We start from the raw sequence: 27,434 nt of genomic DNA on the forward strand, positions 1-27,434 counted from the left end.
TGGAGGGAGTGAATGTTGAAGGTGGTGGATGGGGTGCCCATTAAGTGGGCTGCTTTGTCCTGGATGGTGTCGAGCTTCTCGAGTGTTGGAACCGCACTCATCCAGGCAAGTGGAGAGTATTCCATCAGACTCCTGACTTGTGCCTTGTAGATGGTGGAAAGGCTTTGGGGAGTCACGAGGTGAAACACTCGCCGCAGAATACCCAGCCTCTGACCTGCTCTTGTTGCCACAGTATTTATGTGGCTGGTCCAGTTAAGTTTCTGGTCAATGGTGACCCCCAGGATGTTGATGGTGGGGGATTCGGCGATGGGAATGCCGTTGATAGCCGGGCCTGCTTAAGTTGCATGTTCCTGTCGCTGATTGCTGCCAGATGACTATTGGCTCCGCCCCGTGGGTTTACCTGGAACTTCAAACCACAAATTCAGTTCTCCTGAATCCCAAGGTGTGTACGGAAATCAACCATCAAATGCCCTGTCATTAACCCCGGGGATTCCGGCAATTTTCTGATCACAAAACGCTTTCAGTCCTTGTCCTTGTCCAGAAAATTGCAGACATGAAAATTCGGGAGTTTTTGACTTTGAAAGGAGAACATTGTTGTTTGGTGCAGTTCTGGTCAGAGAAATGTTTGTGAAAGGAACTTTTTGCAGAGAGAGGGATTGAGCATTTCAGCTTGTTGCTGAACACTTCTGTCTGGGCACTGAGCTAAGCAGCAGCTTGCGAAGTGCAGTGGTGATCACGTTCGCCTCACATGTGAAAAGTCCGCAGCTCGATCACGGACAGAAACATTGTTGTTGAAACAAAAACATGTCTGCAATAAAATTGAACAAAAGCATTCCAGGGTACATTGATGCATGATGCAAACTACCTCAGGCCTGGGCCAAAGCTCCCTGTACACCGAGCACAGGCTGAGGAAAACCCCAGGGAAGAGAATATCCTGGTCACTGGGACTTCCAGCAACACTGAACAAGTGCCCATTCTGAAACTATCCAGAGTAATAACTTGTAAAAAGAACATCCAACAGTTAGGATGGCCGAACGGTCTAAGGTGCTGTGTTCAGGTCACAGTCTTCTCCGGAGGCATGGGTTTGAATCCCACTCCTAACATTCATTGTGTTTAATTACAAAATCATTTGTTTTGACACCACTCTGAAGTGCTTTGGGACATCCATCTAATGTAATAAAATTACTCCACTTCAATTACAAACGGTGATATCAAATTTACTTCCCAAACCAGGAATCGATCCCAGGTGGCTGTAGCGAAAGGAATAGTTTTGTGAAGCATTGAAAGGTGCCCTCTAAATATCTCGCACTGCTAATTTAAAAACACGGTTATAATTTGTTTCGGTGCAAAAGAAGGCAGGCTCGAAGGGCCAAATGGCAGACTCCTGCTCCTGGTTCTTGTGTTCTTATGCAGATCACAGAACAAATGATCAAATTATCAACTCTCCCTCAGTTCGCATTCCTTTTATTGTGCAAAGAAGATCATGGGTTCATTAAAGATGTTTTCCCGTGAATGCAACATAAAGTTTAAGGAAAATAATTCGCTCAAATCTAACCCACGACTTTGAGATCATGAATTGCATGCTCTACCAACTGAGCTAGCCGGGCTGCTCAACATCTACCTTGTCAATCCCCTTCAGAATATTATCCGTTTCAATGAGAATGTAAATGTAGATTCTTTTCTCTCAATCTGGTTCAGTAAAATTACTGAGTCGAATACCTCTTGTGCTTTGAACAAAGCAGTCTTTATTTTACTGGCCGGCAAGACTTATCAGACAGAAGATATACTTTCTCGATCGAGCGTACACACTCCCTACGGATACGTGAAGTTACATCGTAAAGCGACAACAGTTATACAGTTTTGAAAATAGATAACAAAATACAATTAGATTGATATTCTAACTCAGCCACTCATTAGTCAATCTATATGAGATGTTTTTACTTTTGTAGCGGACTATCCGCATCCGTTGTTTTATCCAACTGATTACCCATTTTCACGCTGTCCCTTGTATTACCGTGTCGTTACGCCTTCACGTAGTCGTGCGATTTAAACAAACTTAAAACTTTCAGACATTACTAAAACTAACACAAAGCCACACCGCCCCGCGGCTTGCGTCGTCACGCGATTCAAAACACTTGAAGTAAACAGACTTAACAAACTTACTAAACTAACACAAAGCCGCGTCGCCCCGCGGCTCGCGTCGCCGCACGATTCTAAACACTTGAAGTAAACAGACTTAACAAACTTACTAAACTAACACAAAGCCGCGTCGCCCCGCGGCTCGTGTCGCCGCGCGATTCAAACTTGAAACAGACTTAACAAACTTACTAAACTAACACAAAGCCGCGTTGCCCCGCGGCTTGCGTCGCCGCGCGATTCAAATTGAAACAGACTTAACAATCTTACTAAACTAACAAAAAGCTGCGTCGCCCCGTGGCTCGCGTTGCCGCGCGATTCAAACTTGAACAGACTTAACAAACTTACTAAACTAACACAAAGCCGCCTCACCCCGCGGCTCGCGTCGCCGCGCAATTCAAACTTGAAACAGACTTAACAAACTTACTAAACTAACACAAAGCCACGTCGCCCCACAGCTCACGTCGCCGCGCGATTCCAACTTGAAGTAAACAGACTTAACAAACTTACTATAAACGGACCTACAAAAATCAGCAATGACTTGATATTATTTCGTGGTTCGCGTGGCTGCGCGTTCGCGTCGGCCCTCGTTCACTCGGGTGCACGCTTGCGCCGCCGCACGTCTCGCGTCACCACGCGTTAGCGCCGCTGCGCGTCTGCGTTAGCCCTCCTTTACTCGCCCGGACGCTCACGCCGCCGCACCTCTCGCGTCACCACGCATTAGCACCGCTGCGCGTCTGCGTTAGCCTTACCTTTCGAGTTGCTGCGTGATTTAAATTCAATCAGTGCCGAGACGGGCCAAGTGATATACAAGGTCGACGTCACACCTGATTTGAACACCTATCCTCTATTTAATTCCCCATAAGCCTTATTTAATTCCCTGTGAGCCTAATTTTCTAAATTTAATTTCTTTTCGTCTCCAAATTTCCCTATCCTTTTGCGTCACTGCGCAGTTTAAATCCAATCAGTCAATGAAAGCCCTAATTTAATGGAGTTTTTCTGCCAACTGGACAGGAGTGATTTTTTTCTTTTAGACTGCAGTGGAATTTTTCTCATAATTTAAAATCTCAGAACATTTTGTTTTCAGCACCTATTTAGTACGTTACTTTTTTTTGTCTTTTCCATAACTAGAGAGAAGTCTGGCACGTAGGCTGTGGACTGCTTTTCGTTATCTCAATTGTTCCAGCCTCAAGGTCGTGTTATTTAATATAATATTTTTTTTGAATCCTTTTGAATCCATCTCAGTTGTTTTGCTGTGCCTTCGCTGAATGTGTTCTTTCGACAAGTAAGTGAGCATGTTAAATCCTTTTTTTTAACCACCAACAAACCTATCCTTTGTGCATTTCCTGGCTCCGTAACTTATCATCCGAATATATGTAATTCAATAAGGTTCACACTCTTAAACTTCCCACATACAGGAAAACTTTCATTCTGTTTGAGATAAAACAAACCACAACTCCCCGGCTTTTTTTTTTACAGTAAAAATCACAGAAGCATTTCTCATTTAAACAGACGTTCACAAGAGTCTCTTTTCTTTCCTATTAATTTTTGGATCCATGATTGATCATCTATCCCTATCTAGCTCTAACTATAACCTATCTTTCCAAGTCGCCGCTTGGTTTGCGTCATCGCGCAATTTCCCTATCTCTATCCCTATTCTAAGTTTGAAAGGTATTCACCATATTGTCCTGGATCTCGTTCAGACACTACCTGAGAACCAGCGAGTGGCTAAACTTTCCTCAGACTTTTGAAACCGGGGGAAACTGGAGCAGTATTGAAATCATACTCACTCCAGTGGCCACTTTCCCCTCGTCTCGTCCAAGGCTAGTCTGGCTCTTAATTCGCAAGTTTTCGGCAGTCGTCCGTTGAGATCCCACTTCTGACACCAAATGTAAATGTAGATTCTTTTCTCTCAATCTGGTTCAGTAAAATTACTGAGTCGAATACCTCTTGTGCTTTGAACAAAGCAGTCTTTATTTTACTGGCCGGCAAGACTTATCAGACAGAAGATATACTTTCTCGATCGAGCGTACACACTCCCTACGGATAAGTGGAGTTACATCGTAAAGCGACAACAGTTATACAGTTTTGAAAATAGATAACAATATACAATTAGATTGACATTCTAACTCAGCCACTCATTAGTCAATCTATATGAGATGTTTTTACGAAAGCTCAAGCATTGCCTCTGAATGTTTTAATTTATGGTGTGACTACCAGCTGAGACCTTGCAATTCTGCAGATTTATCCATATATTCATTTCATGTTACAATTTATGTTATTGGCAGGATTAGTAACTTGAAACCTTGAGAAAGACTGTTAACTGTGCTGATGTTGCACTATTTGCAATCTGACATTCTCCCAGCTATTCTTCCATGGCTTTATACATTTTCATATATCCAGTTTACTTTACTGTCCTTAATTCCATATATTCCGTTCAGATATCCACAAGATCACCGATCATTCTTCGAAACTCCAGAGAGTATCAGCATATTCTACACAATCTCTCACCATAGGACAGTCCTCTCATCCCAGGAATCAATTTGGTGAACCTCTGTTGTACCACCTCCAAGGCAAGTGTATCCTTCCTCAGATAAGGAGACCAAAACTGTGTGCAGTACTCCAGGTGTGGTCTCACCAGTGCCCTGCACAATTGTAGCAAGACTTCCTTACTCTTATACTGTGGGCTATATATTAGGTACTATGGGCCGAATAACCTGTTTTTCTGCTGATTCTACGGTTGTATAAAAAGTTATGAAAATTCGGCCATCGCTCAGCAAACATATTTGTATTTCCTTCAGTGTGCAACACATGTGGGTGGATTAATGAAGATTGAAACAATTATTCAGTATCTCACAGACTTGAATTATTTTTGTCAACTTGTTCTGTAAAAAAGCTTTCCCTGACCGGGAATCAAACCCAGGTCACGGCAGTGAGAGCACCGAATCCTAACCACTAGACGACCAGGGAACACTGTTTGCACTCTCTGCGATAGCTTTAAATATAGTCAGCTTACAATCACAGCTGAGAATTGTGTGGTGACATGGCGTGTAACTGGATTTGCTGGGAACAGCGTGGAGGCCCCGACCTGCGTGAGAACACCAGCGGCAGGTCGGGGTCATAAAAGGAGCGGTGAGCGGCGGCCTGGGAGCAGCGTGGTGGTGTACCACGGCAAGGTACAGCGCGAGCTGGTGCAGGAGGGCGACGGCAGCGAAGTGTGATGTCATCAAAGTCCAGGTCGGTGATTGGAGCGTGGGCAGGTACAGCAGGAGCAGCGAGAGACTGTGGAGGGATGTGATCGGGGCCCAGGGGCGGCGTGAGTTCAGGGCCAGGGGCCCAGGGACAGCACGGGCCCAGCCCACACTGCGATATGTGTGGGCACTGGGTCCGTGCAGCAGAGCTGGTCTCCAGTCGTCTTGGATAACCCTTGCCACTGGACCAAGACCTCGCTCTGTCAAGCCCGTGTGATGGCTGGGGTGCAACGGCCACCACACGTTAAAAAAATCCACGCACAGGTATCTTCCACCCTTCAACATGCAGTTCGGGACCTGGAATATTAGGTCCATCATTGAAACACCTGTGAACTCATCCTTTTTTGGCATGGAAGCAAGTTATCCTCGCTTCGAGGGACTGCCTATGATGATGATGAACTGGATTTGCTGCAGTCCGCGGGCAGCAGGTGATGAAAGCGGGCGTGAGAGGGTGAGTGACAGGTGGGCACTGCTTCTGATGCTGTCTGACCCACGGTGGGAGTGGCCGGGGATTTTAAAGCCTTTTCATTGCACCAATGCAGGGCAAATGAAACTGTGTTTCAGGAACCTTCATGTATACAAACATGGGCACTCTGCACTGTAGACCTCGTGGTGTAACGGTAGTGTGTCTGACTCCAGATCAGAAGGCTGCGTGTTTATATCACGTCGGGTTCACTGTACTTTTCTATATTGTTCTTCCGGAATTGAGATTTTCTTTGCTGTCTCACAATTTGCTTTCCCACCCATCTTTGTACCATCAGCAAACTTGGCTCCATTACACTCGGTCCCTATATCCCTGGGATAGGGGAGGGAAGACACACCGGAGAAGTGTGAGCTTGTGGACCGGAGAAGTTGCAGCTGCTGGAGCTGTGCGTTTTATCGGGGAGGGACGGGGGGAGAGCCCGCCGAGCGACCGGAGAAGCTGAGAAGCTGCTGTGCTTTTCATCGGGTTTGACACTGTTTAAAAATGGCAGAGTGCCAAGTTTTCTCTCCCTACTGCCCATGTGCGAAGGTGCCGGCAGTGTTTTCGGCGCAGGCATTTGGCTCCGCCCCCCACTTCACCATCGACACCACGCCAGGACTCCGGGGACTGTACACAGCGGCCAGGATGGGGAGAGTTTTTCCCCGAGCCGTTTCCAGCGCGCAAAGTCGGTGCGCTTGAGGTCAGTGCGCCGACAAAACTGCTTGGGGAAAATCTAGCCCTTGAAGAGTAAGGAGTACACTGAAGGAAATACAAATATGTTTGCCGAGCAACTGTCAAATTTTAATAACTTTTTATACAACCATCGAATCAGCAAAAAAACAGGGCACTCGGCCCATAGTACCTAATATATAGCCCACAGTACAAGAGTAAGGAAGTCTTGCTACAATTGTACAGGGCCCTGGTGAGACCACACCTGGAGTACTGCGCACAGTTTTGGTCTCCTTATTTACGGAAGGAAATATTTGCCTGGGAGGTGGTACAACAGAGGTTCACCAGATTGATTCCTGGGATGAGAGGACTGTCTTAAGTTGAGAGATTGTGTAGAATGGGACGATACTCTCCGGTAGTTTAGAAGAATGAGAGGTGATCTCATTGAAGCACACAATATTCTGAAGGGGATTGACAGGGTAGATGCTGAGAGGTTGTTTTCCCCGGGCAGGAGTGTCGAGAACCAGGGGGCACAGTCTCAGGTTAAGGGGTCGGCCATTTAAGACAGAGATGAGGAGGAGTTTCTTCACTCAGAGGGTTATGAATCTGTGGAATTCTCTGCCCCACAGGCCTGTGGATGCTGAGTCTCTGAATATATTCAAGGCTGCGTTAGATCAATTTTTGGAGTCTCGGGGAATCAAGGGATCGGGAGATCGAGCGGGAAAGTGGAGTTGAGATCAACGATCAGTCATGATCTTATTGAATGGTGGAGCAGGCTTGAGGGGCCGTATGGCCTACTACTGCTCCGATTTCTTATGTTGTTACCTGTGCTGGCTCTGTGAAAGAAATTTCCAATTAGTCCCATTCCTAGCACCCTGCAAATGTTTCTTTTTCAACTATATTTCCCTTTGGAAAATTAATATTAAATCTGCTTCCAAAACCCTGTCAGGCAGCAAAATATTCACATTAATTTTATACGGTCCCATTTTAAACAGGCTTTTCATGTCATGAATTATTATCCCTTCCCATTTTACACACCGCATTTTAGGACATTGCTTTCAAATGTTTGGTGCCTGTGACACCAGCCATTGTTAGATTTAGACACACACCATCCTGACTTGGAAGTATATCGGTCGTTCCTTCATCGTCACTGGGATAAAAGCCTAGAACTCCCTCCCTACCAGCTCTGTGGGAGCATCTTCACCACACGGACTGCAGCGGTTCAAGATGGTGCTCACCACTATTGTGTTCCCCACACAGATGAGGCTGCACACAGTGAGATTAAAGTAACAGTGACCTCAGTCTTTAATAAGACATTCCAGTGTGAGGAACAGGCCACAGGGGCCGGCTTAGAAATAGTGCTCCCAAGGGATGTTGGGATCCCTTGGGACTTCAGGGGATGAGCTCCCTGGTGGTGGAACATGGGAGTGCATGCTTTACAGATACACAATATCACTCCCCCCTGCAAAAGGTGGTGTCTGCTGTGGGTTGTTCAGGGCAGTCTGTGAACTGCAGCCTCATTTGTTCCAGGTGCTTTCTGCAAATTTGACCATTGTCCAGTTTGATGACAAACACCCTATTCCTTTCTTTCGCTATCACCGTGCCTGCGATCCACTTGGGACCATGTCCATAGTTTAGCAAATACACAGGGTCATTCAGATCAATTTCCCGTGACACAATGGCGCGACCATCGTTTACATTTTGCTGCTGCCACCTGCTCTCTACCTGATCATGCAGGTTGGGGTGAACCAGCGAGAGTCTGGTTTTAAGTGTCCTTTTCATGAATAACTCAGCCAGGGGCACCCCTGTGAACGAGTGGGGCCTCGTGCGGTAGCTGAGCAGTACTCGCGACAGGTGGGTTTGGAGTGAGCCTTCTGTGACTCGTTTAAGGCTCTGTTTGATGGTTTGTACTGCCCACTCTGCCTGCGCATTGGAGGCTGGTTTAAACGGGGCCGAGGTGACATGTTTGATCCCGTTGCTGGTCATGAATTATTTAAATTCGACACTGGTGAAACATGGACCGTTGTCAATGACCAGTAGGTCAGGCAGTCCGTGGGTGGCAAACATGGCCCTCAGGCTTTCAATGGTGGCGGTGGCGGTGCTTCCCGACATTATTTCACTTTCAATCCATTTTGAAAAAGCATCCACCACCACCAGGAATATTTTACCGAGAAACGGGCCCGCATAGTCGACATGGATCCTCGACCATGGTCTCGAGGGCCAGGACCACAAACTTAGTGGTGCCTCTCTGGGCGCGTTGTTCAACTGAGCAATATGCTGCATTGCCATACATAGGACTCTCAGTCAGAGTCGATACCGGGCTACCACCCGTGGGATCTGGCTATCGCTTTCATCATTACTATACCCGGGTGTGTGCTGTGGAGATCCGAGATGAACGTCTCCCTGCCCTTTTTTGGTAGCACTACGTGGTTAACCAACAACAGGCAATCTGCCTGAATGGACAGCTCGTCCTTTCGCCGCTGGAACGGCTTGATTAGCTCTTGCATTTCAACGGGGATGCTGGCTCAGCTCCCATGCGGTACACAGTTTTTTATGAGGGACAGCAGAGACTCTTGGCTGGTCCAAGTCCTAATCTGGCGGGCTGTGACAGGTGATTTATAATTTCCAAACGCTTCCATGACCATCAACACGTCTGCGGGCTACGCCACCATCAACAAGTTTGCAGGCTGCACCATTTCCACCCCTGTAATGGGCAATAGTAGCTGACTGACAGCATTCTCACAGTTCTTGGTGCCTGGCCTGTGGCGGATGGTATAGTTATACGCTGATAGCACGAGTGCCCACCTTTGTATGCGGGCTGAGACATTAGTATTTATCCCCTTGTTTTCAGTGAACAGGGATGTGAGGGGCTTGTGATCGGTTTCCAGCTCAAATTTGAGGCCAAACAGATACGGATGCATTTTCTTTACCACAACACACACACTAACGCCTCTTTCTCAATCATACTGTAGGCCCTCTCGGCCTTAGACAAGCTCCTGGAATAATAGGCGACAGGTTGCAACTTCCCCGCAACGTTAGCTTGTTGTAATACACACCCGAATCCGTACAACGACGCGTCACTTGCTCGCACAAGTCTTTAACACCGCTTATACAATACAAGCAGCTTGTTGGAGCATAAAATGTTTCTGGCTTTCTCAAAAGCAATTACTTGTCTTTTTCCCCATACCCAGTTCTCACCTTTGCGCAATAACACATGTAGGGGCTCTAAAAGGGTGCTTAACCCTGGTAGGAAGTTACCAAAATAGTTGAGGAGGCCCAGAAACGGCCGCAGCTCCATGACGTTCTGTGGCCTGGATGCGTTCCTTATAGCCTCTGCCTTCGCTGCAATCTTTCTCCCCAAATACTCCACTTCTGTTGCCATGAAGACACATTTCAACCTCTTCAGCCACAGCCCTTCGCGATCCAGTCGCTGGAGGACCTCCTCCAGGTTTTGTAGGTGCTCAGCGGTGTCCCGACCCATGACCAATATGTTGTCCTGAAAGACCACTGTGCGTGGTACGGAATTGAGTAGGCTCTCCATGTTTCTCTGGAAGATCGCTGCAGCCGACCGAATTCCAAACGGGCATCTGTTGTAGATGAACAGTACCTTGTGCGTGTTGATGCAGGTGAGGCCCTTCGAAGACTCCTCCAGCTCCTGCATCATGTAAACCGAAGTCAGGTCGAGCTTGGTGAACGTCTTGCCTCCTGCCAGCGTCGCAATTAGGTCGTCTGCCTTAGGTAGCGGGTATTGGTCCTGTAGCGAGAAACGATTAATAGTTACTTTATAATCGCCGCAAATCCTGACTGTGCCACCACTTTTGAGTACTGGAACAATCGGGCTGGCCCACTCGGTGAATTCCACTGGGGAGATGATGCCCTCGAGTTGCAGCCTGTCCAGCTCCATTTCCACTCTCTTCCTCATCATGTGAGGTACTGCTTGCGCCTTGTGGTGAATGGGTCGTGCCTCTGGGACCAAGTGGATCCACAACTTCGCCCCGGAAAAGTTTCCAAATCCTGGCTCACAAAGGGAAGGAAATTTTTTAAGAACCTGGATACATGAGGCCTCATCGACATGTGATAGTGCTCGGATGTCATCCCAGTTCCAACGGATTTTGCCTAGCCAGCTCCTTCCAAGCACTATGGGGTCATCGCCCAGGACAATCCAGAGTGGCAGTACATGCACCATGCCCTTGTAGGTGACCTTGACCATGGCGCTGCCCAGGACAGTGATAAGCTCTTTGGTGTATGTTCTCAGTTTCGTGTGGATGGGGCTCAGGGCTGAACTGAATGCCTTGTTGCATCACAGTTTCTCAAACATCTTTTTACTCATGATGGATTGGCTGGCGCCAGTGTCCAGTTCCATGGCTACGGCTAAGCCATTCAATTTTATATGCAGCATAATAGGTGGACAGTTCGTCGAAAATGTGTGCACCCCATGTACTTCAGCATCTGCCTCCTCTCTCGAAGGCTCTAAATTGCTTTGATCCACCATGGACCGATCTTCCTCCGCCACGTGGTGGTTAGCAGGTTTTGCAGAGCTTGCAGCTCGTTTGCAAGCTCATTGGAGGTGCTCCATTGTTCCACAGCACTTGAAAACATACCCTTTGAAGCGTCATGAATAGGCTGAATGGAAGCCTCCACAACGCCAACAAGCTGTGAATTGCCTTGCATTTATTCTTTGTTGGGGACTCTGAGTCATCTGGATCACCTGAGGCCTGCTGGCAGTTACAAACTCGTGGGTTCTGCCCTGTACATTTCTGCTCGCAAACACAGTTCCAGTTAATTTATGAACATTGCTAGCACTTGTGTGCTGAGAGATTTGTTGGGTGTTATCACTGGTGGACATAAACGCCTGTACTGTCGCAATGGCCTTATTGAGGGTCGGTGTCTCTCCAGTCAAAATTTTTCGTAGGATGGTCTCTTGCCTAGTACAAAAAAGTCTCTGAACATTTGCTCCGGGCAGCCATCAAACTCACATTGTCCTGCAAGTTGCATTAGCTCGGCGACGTAGCTCGCCACTTCCTGACCGTCAGATCGCTGGCACTTGGAGAACCGATACCGCTCCATCAGCAAGCTCTCCCTTGGGTTAAGATGCTCCCGAACCACTGTACACAGCTCCTCATGTGGCTTATCTGTGGGTTTCACCAGAGCCAGAAGATTCTTCATTAGGCTGTAGGTCGGTGCCCCACAGACTGTGAGGAGGACCGCTTTCCTTTTTGCAGCGCTTCCTTCTCCATCCAGCTCGTTGGCTACAAAGTACTGGTCTAGCCGTTCGACATAGGCTTCCCAGTCCTCACCCTCCGAGAACTTCTCCAGGATGCCCACAGTTTGCTGCATCTTTGCGTTGGATTCGTATTCTCGTCGCCAGGTATTGTGTTCCTAACACAGATGAGGCTGCACACAGGGAGGTTAAAGTAACAGTGACCTCAGTCTTTAATAAGACACTCCAGAGTGAGGAACAGGCCTTGAGGGCCGGCTTATCTACAGTGCTCCAAAGGGATGCTGAGATCCCTTGGGACTTCAAGGGATGAGCTCCCTGGTGGTGGAACATGGGAGTGCATGCTTTACAGATACACAACAACCACCAGCTTCTCAAGGGCAATTACGGTTGGGCAATAAATTCTGGCCTTGCCAGTGACACCCAGATCCTGTGAACTCATATAAAAAAACACTATTTTAGGAGTCTGGTTCAAAATATTCATTGCTGACGACACCAGGAATCTGGGGCAACTTTTGTCAAATTGGGCTCAAAACTGGAGCGGTAATTCCGACCGTGCACAGATAATAGAATCAGTATTGAAGGTAAAATCACATGGTGCTCATTTTCAGAATCAATGCAGTAAGATTTGAAATAAAGTGAAGGAATTTTATGGTGAAAGGATTTGGAAATTAAATGTGACTTGTACTTCGCTCTTTAATTAAACTTTGTGGCGTCTGTCTGCCATTCATGTCTCTGTTGAATAAGGAAGGAAAAATTTGACATTGACCAGACTGCACTGCTCCTGATATTTGTGAGCTCATCGGTTATAATGAGATGTCTTTACCCATTGGTCAGTGCCAACTTTAGCTCAGCTGTTACTTCGTAATACCAACTTTGTGAAAAGTTTGAATTGGTCTTAATGCAGTCACTGCCTGGTGTTTTTGTTGTCATTGCAATCCCCTTCTTTCACACTGAAACAAATCGTAACCGTGTTTTTAAATTAGCAGTGTGAGATTTTTAGAGAGCATCTTTAAATGCTTCACGAAAACCATTCCGATCCCTTCAGCTTCCAGGGTTCGATTCCCAGTTAGGGAAGTAATTTTGCTACCACCGTTTTTAATTAAAGTGAAGTAATTTAACTAAATTACATAGATGACCCAAAGCACTTCAGAGTGGTGTCAAAACAAATGAGTTGGTAATTAGAAATAAGGAATGTCAGAAGTTGGACTTGAGTTTCTGGGATGGAGTATAAATAACCCTCTGTGCACTGGAACTGGGAAGGGTGAATAATGAATGAGTTGTTTCCGGGTTTGAAATGCGGCTTAGATCTGCTGGTATTAACCGATAGCATTGTTGAGCAGAATGAAAGAAATGCTAACATGATCACTGAGGGTCAGTCGAAACTTCAACAACTTCATTTTAATAATTTGTGAAACTTTTATCATCGAGGAAGTTTTATTCCCTCTCTGATTTTACACACTCTGTATTTTAGGAGACTGGTTTTAAATGTTCTTCATGGAATCAGAGAAGTTTACAGCACAGAAGGAGGCCATTGTCACATGAGCAATGAACATTTAAACCCAGTTTTTGTTTCAAAAATAATGTTACCACCCGGGCTTGAACCGGGGATTTTTCACGTGTGAGGCGAACGTGATAACCGCTACACTACGGAAACTGCTGCCTTGTGCAGTGCCCAGAGAGAAGTGTTCAGCGACAAGCTGAAATGCTGAATCCCTTTTTCTGAAAAAATTCCTTTCACAAACATTTCTCTGACCGAAACGGCACAAAACAAAAATGTTCCTTTCAAATGTGCCAATTATTTTCGTTAAACTTTTATTTTGCTTTCATGGGATAACATAATTAATGATTCGATAATTTTCTTTTGCACAATGAAAGAAATACTAACTGAGGGAGAGTCAATACGTCAATAATTTGTTCTGTGCTCTGCATGTTTGTAATGTCGCCAAGTTTGCTGATGATACAAAGATAGGTGGGAAAGCAAGTTGTGAGGAGGACGCAAACAATCTGCAAAGCGATAGTGGGTGAGCAGAAATTTGTCAGATGGAGTATAATGTGGGAAATATGAGGTTATCCACTGTGGTAGCAATAATAAAAAAGCAAATAATTATTTAAATGGGGAGAGATTACAAAATGCTGCGGTGCAGAGGGACCTGGGGGTCCTTGTACATGAAACACAAAAGGTTAGTATGCAGAAACATCCTCTCTGCATCCACCTTGTCAAGCCCCCTCATAATCTTACACGTTTCCATAAGATCACCTCTCAATCTTCTGAATTCCAATGAGTAGAGGCACAACCGACTCAACCTTTTCTCATAAGTTAGCCTCCTCATCTCCGGAATCAACCTAGTGAACCTTCTCTGAACTGCCTCCAAAGCATCTATATCCTTTCTTAAATATGGAAACCAAAACTGCACGCAGTGTTCCAGGTCTGGCCTCACCAATACCCTGTATAACTGCAGCAAGACTTCTTTGTTTTATACTCCATCCCCTTTGCAATAAAGGCCAAGATTCCATTGGCCTTCCTGATCACTTGCTGTACCTGCATACTAACCTTTTGTGTTTCATGCACAAGTACGCGCAGCTCCCGTTGTACTGCAGCACTGTGCAATTTTTCTCCTTTTAACTAATAACTTGTTCTTTGATTTTTTCTGCCAAAATGCATAACCTTGCACTTTCCAACATTATACACCATCTGCCAAATTTTTCCCCACTCACTTAGCCTGGCTATGTCTTTTTGCAGATTTTTTGTGTCCTCCTCACACATTGCTTTTCCTCCCATCTTTGTATCATCAGCAAACTTGGCTACATTACACTCGGTCCCTTCATCCAAGTCGTTAATATAGATTGTAAAGATTGGGGTCCCAGCACTGATTCCTGCAGCACCCCATTAGTTACTGATTGCCAAACAGAGAACGTACCATTTATTCCGACTCTCTGTTTTCTGTTAGTTAGCCAATCCTCTCTCCATGCTAATATATTACCCCCAACCCCGTGAACTTTTATCTTGTGCAGTAATCTTTTATGTGGCACCTTGTCAAAATGCCTTCTGGAAGTCCAAATACACCACATCCACTGGTTCCCCTTTATCCACCCTGTTCATTACATCCTCTAAGAATTCCAGCAAATTTGTCAAACATGACTTCCCTTTCATAAATCCATGCAGACTCTGCCTGACTGAATTATTTTTTTCCAAAAGTCGGAGGAGCAGTGACCGGAGGAGGTGTGAGCAGCGGCCTATAAAGGCCCAGCGGGAGTCCGGGGATCGGCGGCAGTCGGAGGAGCAGCGGCTGGAGGAGCAGCGAGCAGCGAGCTACAGCTGGTGCAGGGTCAAAAGTAAGAAAGAAGTCACAAGTAATCAAAGGGTGACGTCACAGCCAAGAGGGTAAGTGATTGGCTGGTTGAGTGGTGAGTAGTTTTCTGTTTCTTTGTCTTTCTTCTTGTTCTTAGCAGCAAGAAACCTTTGGCATGTTGCCAAATTAAGTAATCTAATGGTTAAGTCATGGCAGGAGAGCTCGGACACGTGTCATGCTCCTCCTGTGCTATGTGGGAAGTCAGGGGCGCTTCCAGTGTTCCTGATGACTACATGTGCAGGAAGTGTATCCAGCTGCAGCATTGCGGCACTGGAGCTGCGCATGGTATCACTCTGGAGCATCCGCGATGCTGAGGATGTCGTGAATAGCACGTTTAGTGAGTTGGTCACTCCGCGGGTAAAGGTTACTCAGGCAGAGAGTGAATGGGTAAACATCAGGAAGAGCAGTGGAAGGAAGACAGTGCAGGAGTCCCCTGCGGTCATCCCCCTGCAAAACAGATACACCACCTTGGAGGAGATGACTCATCAGGGGAGGGCAGCAGCAGCCAAGTCCATGGCACCAGGGGTGGCTCTGCTGCACAGGAGGGCAGGAAAAAGAGTGGGAGAGCAATAGCGATAGGGGATTCTATTGTAAGGGGAATAGATAGATGTTTCTGCGGCTGCAATCGAGACTCCAGAATGGTATGTTGCCTCCCTGGTGCAAAGGTCAAGAATGTTTCGGAGTGGCTGCAGTGCATTCTGGAGGGGGTGGGTGAATAGCCAGCTGTCGTGGTGTATATGGTACCAATGATATAGGGAAAAACGGTATGAGGTCCTACAAGCTGAGTTTAGGGAGCTAGGAATTAAATTAAAAGGTAGTAATCTCAGAATTGCTACCAGTGCCACGAGCTGGTCAGAATAGGAAATGCAGGATAGCTCAGATGAATATATGGTTTGATGAGTAGTGCAGGAGGGTGGGATTCAAATTCCTGGGACATTGGAACCGGTTCTGGGGGAGGTAGGACCAGTACAAATCGGACGGTCTGCACCTGGTCAGAACCGGAACCAATGTCTAGGGGAATGTTTGCTAGTGCTGTTGGGGAGGGGTTAAACTAATATGGCAGGGGAATGGGAACCTATGCAGGGAGATAGAAAGAAGTAAAATGGGGGCAGAAGCAAAACATAGAAAGAAGAAAAGTAAAAGTGGAGGACAGCGAAACACAAGGCAAAAATCAAAAATGGCCACATTACAGCAAAATTCTAAAGGGAAAAAGTGTATTAAAAAGACAAGCCTGAAGTCTCTGTGCCTCAATGCGAGGATTATTCGTAATAAGGTGGATGAATTCTCTCAGAGGCAGCAATTCACGAATATGTTATAACTGGGATTCCAGAGACATGGCTCCAGGGTGACCAAGGCTAGGAACTCAACATCCTGAGGTATTCAACATTCAAGAAGGATAGACAGAAAGGAAAAGGAGGTCGGGGAACGATGCTCGTTAAAGAGGAAATTAACGCAATATTAAGGAAGGACATTAGCTTGGATGGTGTGGACTCTGTATGTATAGAGCTGCGGAATACCAAAGGGCAGAAAACACGAGTGGGAGTTGTGCACAGACCACCAAACAGTAGTAGTGAGTTTGGGGACAGTATCAAACAAGAAATTATGGATGCGTGCAATAAAGATACAGCAGTTATCATGGGCGACTTTAATCTACATATAGATTGGGCAAACCAAACTGGTAGAAATACGGTGGAGGAGGATTTCCTGGAGTATATTAGGGATGGTTTTCTAGACCAATATGTCGAGGAACCAACTTGAGGGCTGGCTATCCTAGACTCGGTGATGTGTAATGAAAAATTACTAATTAGCAATCTTGTTGTGCGAGGCCCCTTGGAGAAGAGTGACCATAATATGGTAGAATTCTTTATTAAGATGGAGATTGAAACATTTAATTCAGAGACTCGGGACCTGAACTTAAGGAAAGGTAACTTCGATTGCATGAGATGTGAATTGGCTAGAATAGACTGGCAAATGAGACTTAAAAGGTTGACGCTGGATAGGCAATGGCAAACATTTAAAGATCACATGGATGAACTTCAACAATTGTACATCCCTGTCGAGAGAAAAAATAAAACGGGGAAGGTGGCTCAACCGTGGCTAATAAGGGAAATTAGGGATAGTGTTGAATGCAAGGAAGAGGCCGATAAATTTGCCAGAAAAAGCAGCAAACCTGAGGACTGGAAGAAATTTAGAATTCAGTAGAGGAGGACAAAGGGTTTAATAAGGAGTGGGAAAATAGAGTATGAGAGGAAGCTTGCTGGGAACATAAAAACTGACTGCGAAAGCTTCTATAGATATGTGAAGAGAAAAAGATTAGTGAAGACAAACGTCGGTCACTTGCAGTCAGAATCAGGTGAATTTATAATGGGGAACAAAGAAATGGCGGACCAGTTAAACAGATACTTTGGTTCTGTCTTCACGAAGGAAGACACAAATAACCTTCCTAATGTACTCAGGGACCGAGGGTCCAGCGAGAAGGAGGAACTGAAGGAAATTGTGTTCGGGAAATTGTTGGGATTGAAGGCTGATAAATCCCAGGGCCAGATAGTCTGCATCCCAGAGTAGTTAAGGAAGTAACCCTTGAAATAGTGGATGCATTGGTGATCATTTTCTAACAGTCTATCGACTCTGGATCAGTTCCTATGGACTGGAGGGTAGCTAATATAACACCACTTTTTAAAAAAGAAGGAAGAGAGAAAACGGGTAATTATCGACCGGTTAGCCTGACATCAGAAGTGGGGAAAATGCTGGAATCAATTATTATGGATGAAATAGCATAGCATTTGGAAAGCAGTGACAAGATCGGTCCAAGTGAGCATGGATTTAGGAAAGGGAAATCATGCTTGACAAATCTTCTAGAATTTTTTGAGGATGGAACTAGGAGAGTGGACAAGGGAAAACCAGTGGATGTAATGTATTTGGACTTTCAAAAGGCCTTTGACAAGGTCCCACACAAGAGATTAGTGTGCAAAATTAAAGCACATGGTATTGGGGGTAATGTATTGACATGGATAGAGAACTGGTTGGCAGACAGGTAGCAGAGAGTCGGGATAAATGGGTCCTTCTCAGAATGACAGGAAGTGACTAGTGGGGTGCTGCAGGGCTCAGTGCTGGGACCCCAGCTATTTACAATATACATCAATGATTTCGATGAAGAAATTGAGTGTTATATCTCCAAGTTTGCAGGTGATTCTAAGCTGCGTGACGGTGTGAGCTGTGAGGAGGATGCTAAGAGGCTGAAGAGTGACTTGGAAAGGTTAGGTGAGTGGGCAAATACATGGCAGATGCACTATAATGTGGATAAATGTGATGTTATCCACTTTGGTGGCAAAAACGTGAAGGCAGATTATTATCTGAATGGCGGCAGATTAGGAAAAGGGGAGGTGCAACGAGACCTGGGTGTCATGGTACATCAGTCATTGAAAGTTGGCATGCAGGTACAGCAGGCGGTGAAGAAGGCAAATGGCATGTTGGCCTTCATAGCTGGGGGATTTGAGTATTGGAGCAGGAAGGTCTTACTGCAGTTGTACAGGGCCTTGGTGAGGCCTCACCTGGAATATTGTGTTCCGTTTTGGTCTCCTAATCTGAGGAAGGATGTTCTTGCTACTGAGAGAGTGCAGCGAAGGTTCACTAGACTGATTCCCTGGATGGCAGGACTGACATATGAGGAGAGACTGGATTGACTAGACCTGTATTCACCGGAGTTTAGAAGAATGAGAGGGGATCTCAAAGAAACATATAAAATTCTGACGGGTCTGGACAGGTTAGAGGCAGGAAGAATGTGCCCGATGTTGGGGAAGTCCAGAACCAGGGGTCAGAGTCGAAGGGATAAGGGGTAAGCCATTTAGGACCGAGATGAGGAGAAACTTCTTCACTCAGAGAGTTGTTAACCTGTGGAATTGTCTGCCGCAAAGATTTGTTGATGCCAGTTCATTTGATATATTCCAGAGGGAATTAGCTGTGGCCTTGATGGCGAAAGGGCTCAAGGGGTATGAAGACAAAGTAGGAAAGGGGTACTGAGGTGAATGATCAGCCATGATCTTATTGGAATGTAAAAACATCGAAAATAGGTGCAGGAGTAGGCCATTCGGCCCTTCGAGCCTGCACCACCATTCAATGAGTTTATGGTTGAACGTACAACTTCAGTACCCCATTCCCGCTTTCTCACCATACCCCTTGATCCCCCGAGTAGTAAGGGCTACGTCTAACTCCTTTTTGAATATATTTAGTGAATTGGCCTCAACAACTTCCTGTGGTAGAGAATTCCACAGGTTCACCACTCTCTGGGTGAAGAAGTTTCTCCTCATCACGGTCCTAAATGGCTTACCCCTTATCCTTAGACTGTGACCCCTGGTTCTGGACTTCCCCAACATTGGGAACATTCTTCCTGCATCTAACCTGTCTAAACCCGTCAGAATTTTAAACGTTTCTATGAGATCCCCTCTCATTTGTCTGAACTCCAGTGAATCCAGTCTTTCTTGATATGTCAGTCCCGCCATCCCGGGAATCAGTCTGGTGAACCTTCGCTGCACTCCCTCAATAGCAAGAATGTCCTTCCTCAAGTTAGAAGACCAAAACTGTACACAATACTCCAGGTGTGGCCTCACCAAGGCCCTGTACAACTGTAGTAATACCTCCCTGCCACTATACTCAAATCCCCTCGCTATGATGGCCAACATGCCATTTGCTTTCTTAACCACCTGCTGTACCTGCATGCCAACCTTCAGTGACTGATGTACCATGACACCCAGATCTCTTTGCACCTCCCCTTTTCCTAATCTGTCACCATTCAGATAATAGTCTGTCTCTCTGTTTTTCAACCGAAGTGGATAACCTCACCTTTATCCACATTATACTTCATCTGCCATGCATTTGCCCACTCACCTAACCAATCCAAGTCACTCTGCAGCCTCATAGCCTCCTCTTCGCAGCTCACACTGCCACCCAACTTAGTGTCATCTGCAAATTTGGAGACACTACATTTAGTCCCCTCGTCTAAATCATTAATGTACAATGTAAACAGCTAGGGCCCTTGCGGTACCCCACTAGTCACTGCCTGCCATTCTGAAAAATACCCATTTACTCCTACTCTTTGCTTCCTGTCTGCCAACCAGTTTTCAATCCACGTCAGCACACTACCCCCAATCCCATGTGCATTAACTTTGCACATTAGTCTCTTGTGTGGGACCTTGTTGAAAGCCTTCTGAAAGTCCAAATACACCACATCAACTGGTTCTCCCTTGTCCACTCTACTGGAAACATCCTCAACAAATTCCAGAAGATTTGTCAAGCATGATTTCCCTTTCACAAATCCATGCTGACTTGGACCTATCATGTCACCTCTTTCCAAATGCGCTGCTATGACATCCTTAATAATTCATTCCATCAATTTCACCACTACTGATGTCAGGCTGACCGGTCTATAATTCCCTGCTTTCTCTCTCCCTCCTTTTTTAAAAAGTGGGGTTACATTGGCTATCCTCCACTCCATAGGAACTGATCCAGAATCTATGGAGTGTTGGAAAATGACTGTCAATGCATCCGCTATTTCTAAGGCCACCTCCTTAAGTACTCTGGGATGCAGACCATCAGGCCTGGGGATATATCGGCCTTCAATCCCATCAGTTTCCCCAACACAATTTCCCGACTAATAAGGATTTCCCTCAGTTCCTCCTTCTTACTAGAACCTCTGACCCCTTTTATATCCGGAAGATTGTTTGTGTCCTCCTCAGTGAATACCGAACCAAAGTACTTGTTCAATTGGTCTGCCATTTCTTTGTTCCCAGTTATGACTTCCCCTGATTCTGACTGCAGGGGACCTACGTTTGTCTTTACTAACCTTTTTTTCTTTACATATCTATAGAAGCTTTTGCAGTCCATTTTAATGTTCCCTGCAAGCTTCCTCTCGTACTCTATTTTCCCTGCCCTAATCAAACCCTTTGTCCTCCTTTGCTAAGTTCCAAATGTCTCCCAGTGCCCGGGTTCGCTGCTATTTCTGGCCAATTTGTATGCCACTTCCTTGGCTTTAATACTATCCCTGATTTCCGTTGATAGCCACGGTTGAGCAACCTTCCCTTTTTTATTTTTACACCAGACAGGGATGTACAATTGTTGCAGTTCATCCATGCGGTCTGTAAATGTCTGCCATTGCCCATCCACTGTCAACCCCTTAAGTATCATTCGCCAATCTATCCTCGCCAATTCACGACTCATACCTTCAAAGTTACCCTTCTTTAAGTTCTGGACCATGGTCTCTGAATTAACTGTTTCATTCTCCGTGGTGGTGCGGCTCGAAGGGCCGAATGGCCTTCGCCTGCACCTATTTATTTCTGCACGCAGAGGGTTGTGGGGGTCTGGAACTCACTGCCTGAAAGGGTGGTAGAGGCAGAAACACTCACCACATTTAACAAGTGCTTGGATATGACCTGAAGTGCTGTAACCTGCAGGGTTATGGACCTCGAGCTGGAAAGTGGGATTAGGCTGGATAGCCTCTTGTTGGACGACGCGGACACGATGGGCCAAATTGGCCTCCTTCCGTGCTGTAAACTTCTATGATTCTATGAAATCCTTCACAAAGAGTTGAGGTGCGTGTGGGGTGATTTGGGCACATCTTTACTCACGTGACAACATTTCAAAGGTAACTCAACGGCTGTAAAGCGCTTTGGGGCGTTATGAGCTCCTGACAGACGCTGCAGAAATGCAAGTCCTTCTTTGCAAAAGTTCGATGCAAATTCAAAATTCACGGCAAAAAAAGGGCTCGCCCGGGATCTCTCGCAAATTTCAAGTAACAACCCCAAAGTGAGAATAATACAACTAGACCAACGAGCCAATTGCTGAGCAAATATGGAGATAAAGGCCTTACGAAGTGCTATCTGTTAATAAACCTCCAGTCAAATCTTCTCAGATTATTAAAAGCATTGCCAAAGGAAAAGCATGAGTTTTACCCGATATCTCAAGGGATATCTTGGTGACTGCAATCAAGAGTTGCCACAACAAAGTAGCACAAATAGAACTTTGATGGGAAGAATGTATTCGCACTACCGTTGTGGTGTCTTTAGACTGTAGAGGCTGCACGGAGATAAAGTGTAACCATTATTGAAGCATTTTTAGTGTGTGTTGTTATTCTTGATCGGAGGAGCACATGAGACGGAATCAGTGACTTTGCCTTTTCGACATGTTTTCTGAAGTGCCGCACGGTCCCACTCCTGCAGCCAATGAGCTGTTGGGACGTTAATGTATCCATCATCATCATCATCATCATAGGCGGTCCCTCGAAACGAGGATGACTTGCTTCCACGCCGAAAAAGGATGAGTTCACAGGTGTTTCAATGAAGGACCCGAACTGCATGTTGAAGGGTGGAAGATATCTGTGCGTGGATTTTTTTAACGTGTGGTGGCCGTTGCTCCCCAGCGATCACACGGGCTTGACAGAGCGAGGTCTTGGTCCAGTGACAAGGGTTAAACAGGTCGACTGGAGACCAGTTCTGCTGCACAGACCTGGTGCGCACACATATCGCAGTGTGGGCTGGCCCGTGCTAACCCTGGGCCCCTGGCCCCGAACTCATGCCTCCCCTGGGCCCTGATCACATCCCACCACAGTCTCTCGCCGCTCCTTCGCCCCGATCTCACCGCTCCTGCTGTATCTGCCCACGCTCCAATCACCGACCTGGACCTTGATGACATCACTCTTCGCTGCCGCCGCCCTCCTGCACCAGCTCGCGCTGCTCCCTGGAGTAGTCTCCCGGGACCTCCAAGCTGCTCCCAGGGCCGCTCGCCGTTCCTTTTATGGCCCCGACCTGCCGCTGGTGTTCTCCCGTTAGTGTATCCAGGCTGTGGGTGGCCACCCCGAGCACAGCAGAGGGGTTTCTGCATTAGTTCTGGGTGGGGACAGTATCTTTCCCCTTCTCGCTTCCTCTTGTCTATATCCCTGTGCTGTTATTTCTCTATTTATTCCCCCTGTCTCAGTTTCTAGTGTTTAAAAGGGAACAAAAATGAAATGGGTGTCACTGTGGAACAATTTCTCTCACTCAAAGTTAGACGCACTACCGTTGCACCATGAGGTCTAGGTAGCTAGCCGTTGATATTGAGGTTCAAATATAAATATATATAAATATATCTACATGTATCATAACCGTTCCCTGGTGGTCGAGGGGTTAAGATCCGGTGCACTAACCTGGTTTCAATTGTCGATCAGTTCATCGCATAAAAATAATTGAGTTCAGTGAGACGATTAATAATTGCTGTAATCACCATGAATACCAATACTTTCTGTGATAGACCGATCTTACAGACTATCTGGCTTCTCCTGCCCTTTGCCGGGCACGTGTTCCGGGTTTCATTTAGTAAACTGGGTGAGTTCGCTGATCGCGGGGAGACGGTAGGAGCCTCTGTGGCCCCACTGTGAGGATGTGGAAGTGAACACGGTGGCTGGGTGATCCGTGACATTTCTGTAAAGGGCAGCGGAGGAGAAGGATTGAGAACTTTCAGTGTGGGACAGAAGTTGTTTCAGGTGAGCCAACACATTCCTGATCAGCAGAGGGAGCTCACTGGTCAGCTCCCCTCTGTTGTGCCAGTTGTGCCAGAGGTTTCTGTAGTGTAGTGGTTATCACATGTGCTTATCACGTTTGCATTACACATGAAAGGTCTGAGGTTCGATCCCGGGAAGCAGGATTATGTTTTAACTTGCTATAGAGGAACAATCAGAGGCGAGTTTCGTCTCCTGGCAAATGCTGCCTGACCTGCTGAGATTTCCAGCATTTGCTGTTTTTATTTTCTATTTATTCTCCTGGCAAAAGTGATCCCTTATTCCTTAAGTGCTCTTTATTTCACTTCAATAAATAGATAACTTTCAGTCGAGAAAACGGATTCACCGGGGACATTTCGCGTGTGACGCCAACGTGATATCCGCTACACTGCAGCTCATCAAAGGGCGAGAAACCACTGAATATAAAGGATGAGCTCACAAATATCAGGGGCAGTGCAGTCTGGTCAACGTCAAACTCTCCTTTCTTATTCAGCAGAGGCATGAACGGGAGTCAGATGCCACAAAGTTTAATTAAAGACACAAATGCATGTAACACTTGCAAATCTTTTCACTGCAAAATTCTTAAACTTTATTTGAAATCCTACTACGTTGAATCTGAAAATGAGCACCATGGGCTTTTATCTTCACTACTGATTCTATTTTCTGTGCATGGTCGGAATAACCGGTGCTGTTAAATTTGACAAAAGTTGCCCCAGATTCCTGATGTCATCGGCAATGAAGATTTTGAACCAGATCCTAGAATACAGTGTGTAAAATGGGTCAACATGCAGAAGAACATAAGAAATTGGAGCAGGAGTCGGTCATATGCCCCTCGAGCCTGCTCCGACATTTAATACGATCATGGTCGATGCGATCATGGACTCAGGTCCACTTCCCTGCCCGCTCCCCAAAGCACAGGACAAATGATTGAAGTATCCGACTGTCCCTCAGTTAGCATTTCTTTCATTGTGCAAAAGAAGGTGAGGGGTTAATTAATGATGCTTTCCCGTGAAAGCAACACAAAAGTTTAAGAAAAAAACATACAGTGACTGGGAGGTGAGTGTTGCTTCTGACACCAGGTGGGAATGGGCGGAGATTTTAAAGCTCCTTGTATTGTGACACCTTCATATCGACGAACATCTGAGTCTTATGACGTAGACCTCGTGGCGCAATGGTAGCGTGACTGATTTCAGTTCCGAAGGTAGCGTGTTTAAATCACATCAGGGTTACTGTACTTTTAGATATTGTTCTTCCACAATTAATATATTCTTTGGTGTTTGGCAATAACCAGACCCTTGCTCCAAGGTCTGTCTCACTGTTTCCCCGGTGTCAGACAGAGATACGCCTGCTGCCCTCATTTATTTCATGTGACAGGATACAAAAGTTCAAGATCAACCTGCAGATGGCCACATACAGCATTAAATAGTCAGGATGGCCGAGCGGTCTCAGGTGCTGTGTTCAGGTTGCAGTCTTCTCTCGAGGTCTGTGTTTAAATCTGACATTTCTTATTTTTAATCATTAAGTGAAACTCATTGTTTGACACCACGATCAACTCCTTCAAAGTGGGATTCAGCAGTTCACGTGCTCGCTTAACATTTCCGTCTGACTGGGTGCTGAAAGTGGAGATGTTTCCGCAGTGTAATGGTTAACACGTTCGCCTCACACGCAAAAGCTCACCGGGTGGGAATATTTTCTGGAGCTATCTCCTCATGCATGCTCAGGGGCGAGTTTGTTCTCCTGTGAAAGGTCATAAGATCATAAACATGTAAGGTTTAGGGGCCGGAGTAGGCCATTCGGCCCCTCGAGCCTGGTCCACCATTCAAGAAGATCCTGGTAGTTCCTTGACAGCAAGTTTAAACATCTGGGGCGGAGCCAACAGGCGCCTGGCTGCAATCAGTGACAAAAACGTCTATTTGGTAGAAGCCCCGTGAGATCAATCGGTCGAGCATGAGAATCTTAATCTCGAATTTGGGGTTCGAGCCCCACGTTAACTGTTAAAGCATGTCCCATTTTGCACAGTGTGTTTTTGGTGTCTGGTTCAAAATGTTCATTGCTGGTAACATCAACAGGAGACTGGGCAAACAGTGAGAAAGACTTTAGAGCAAAGGTCTGGTTATTGTGAAACACCAAAGGAAATATAAATTCAAGAAACATAGAAAACATAGAAAATAGGTGCAGAGGTAGGCCATTCGGCCCTTTGAGCCTGCACCGCCATTCAATGAGTTCATGGCTGAACATGCAACTTCAATACCCCATTCCTGCTTTCTCGCCATAGCCCTTGATCCCCCTAGTCTGAAGGACTACATCTAGCTCCTTTTTGAGAAGAATAACCTCGAAAAGAAATGTGACCCCGACACCCAGGAAGAAGTGTTAAGGCAGAAGATTAAATGCTGCATTCCTCTGTTCAAAAAATTCCTTTCACAAACATTTCTCTGACCGTAACTGCACAAAACAAAAATGTTCCTTTCAAAGTCATTAAACTCTCGAATTTCCGCGCCCCCCGAATCTCCTGAATCAGATGCCTCTAGTTTTGCCGACTCAATCCATGTCCCTTTGCAATGTTCTGCTTCCACCCACACTATGAAATGTGCCACTAACTTATAGAATCATGGAATGGTTACAGCACGGAAGGCCATTCGGCCCGTCGAGCCCATGCCAACTCTCAGCGAGTCCCACTCCCCCGCCCTTTCCCTGTAGCCCTGCAATTGTTGTTCCTTCAGACACTGATCCAGCTCCCGTTTGAAAGATAAGATTGAGTCTGCCTCCACCATCCTTTCAAGCAGTGCATTCCAGATCCTAACCACTCGCTGCTAAATGGCCATCTCCTGTTCCTATGTGTAAAGTCTGGGAAACAGTCGATCAATTCCTGCCACACTCACAGCCTTCCTAAATATAGCACCATCACTCTATTCTCATAAAACCAGGTCCTGAAGTATAGGCCAGCTGTGTAGGTTAAAGCTCTGGTTATGTTCCGAACATTGCTGTAGTGTTTCCGTAATGTAGTGGTTATTAGATTCACCTCACACGCGAAATGTCCCTGGTTCAAAACTGCGCGGAAACATTTTGAAAACATCTTCAATTAAATATTTGAAGAAATGGATTTATTCATATTAGTGGTTCAATATTAACAAAAAACAATGTCCCACAACCTTGTTAAATTTTCTGATATCTCTGTTCAGTTCTGTATACACTCAAACTGAATGCTCATAAAAATACTGGAGTGGGAACTCACTGGATAACAGCACAGCTGGCAATGTTTGTGGAATATATTCGCGCAGCCAAAACGCACAATGACAACCTGGAATCGTGCAGCACCGAATCCACGGGGAAAAACAGTTAAATGCTTCGTCCCTGGGTGGGCTCGAACCACCAACCTTTCGGTTAACAGCCGAACGCGCTAACCCATTGCGCCACAGAGACTGACGCAATTGCACACTGCAGGACATCCCAAACCAGGGTGTCAGTCAGTTAAAGCTTCAGATTGCTCTGACCGGGATGGAACTTGTCCACTCTCAGTTGTACTTTTCCCAAGTAAAGGGTGGGACATTCATTGTGGATGCGTGGAAGCAGTCTGGTCCCGCACACTGCAGACACTTCCATGTCACCACCAACCAGCTCTCCCACAACCGGTGTGATCTACCTTCCAGCCTTCCGGTGCCTTGTCTGTGACGAAGTATTCTGATTGTCCCGAAGCCGGTATTAGGTTTTAATTCCTTTTCAGCTCCTGACTGCGGATATTGCTGTGATTAAACGCGAACACAATGCTAACAAGGACAGTTCGATTCACAGTTTCTTTGCTTGGTGAAATTTCAAAGATTGA

General features: G+C 46.0%; 2 non-coding genes across 2 annotated transcripts; both read right to left on the reverse strand.

Moving 5' to 3' along the window:
* Positions 1 to 13,321: 13,321 nt before the first annotated feature.
* On the reverse strand, positions 13,322 to 13,394 carry trnav-cac (transfer RNA valine (anticodon CAC)). Its single transcript has one exon. It is a non-coding gene; the product is annotated as a tRNA-Val (tRNA).
* Positions 13,395 to 26,960: 13,566 nt separating this feature from the next.
* On the reverse strand, positions 26,961 to 27,034 carry trnan-guu (transfer RNA asparagine (anticodon GUU)). The gene has a single exon. It is a non-coding gene; the product is annotated as a tRNA-Asn (tRNA).
* Positions 27,035 to 27,434: the final 400 nt, after the last annotated feature.

This window comes from Pristiophorus japonicus, unplaced genomic scaffold, assembly GCF_044704955.1.
Source record: "Pristiophorus japonicus isolate sPriJap1 unplaced genomic scaffold, sPriJap1.hap1 HAP1_SCAFFOLD_296, whole genome shotgun sequence".
NCBI lineage: Eukaryota > Metazoa > Chordata > Chondrichthyes > Pristiophoridae > Pristiophorus > Pristiophorus japonicus.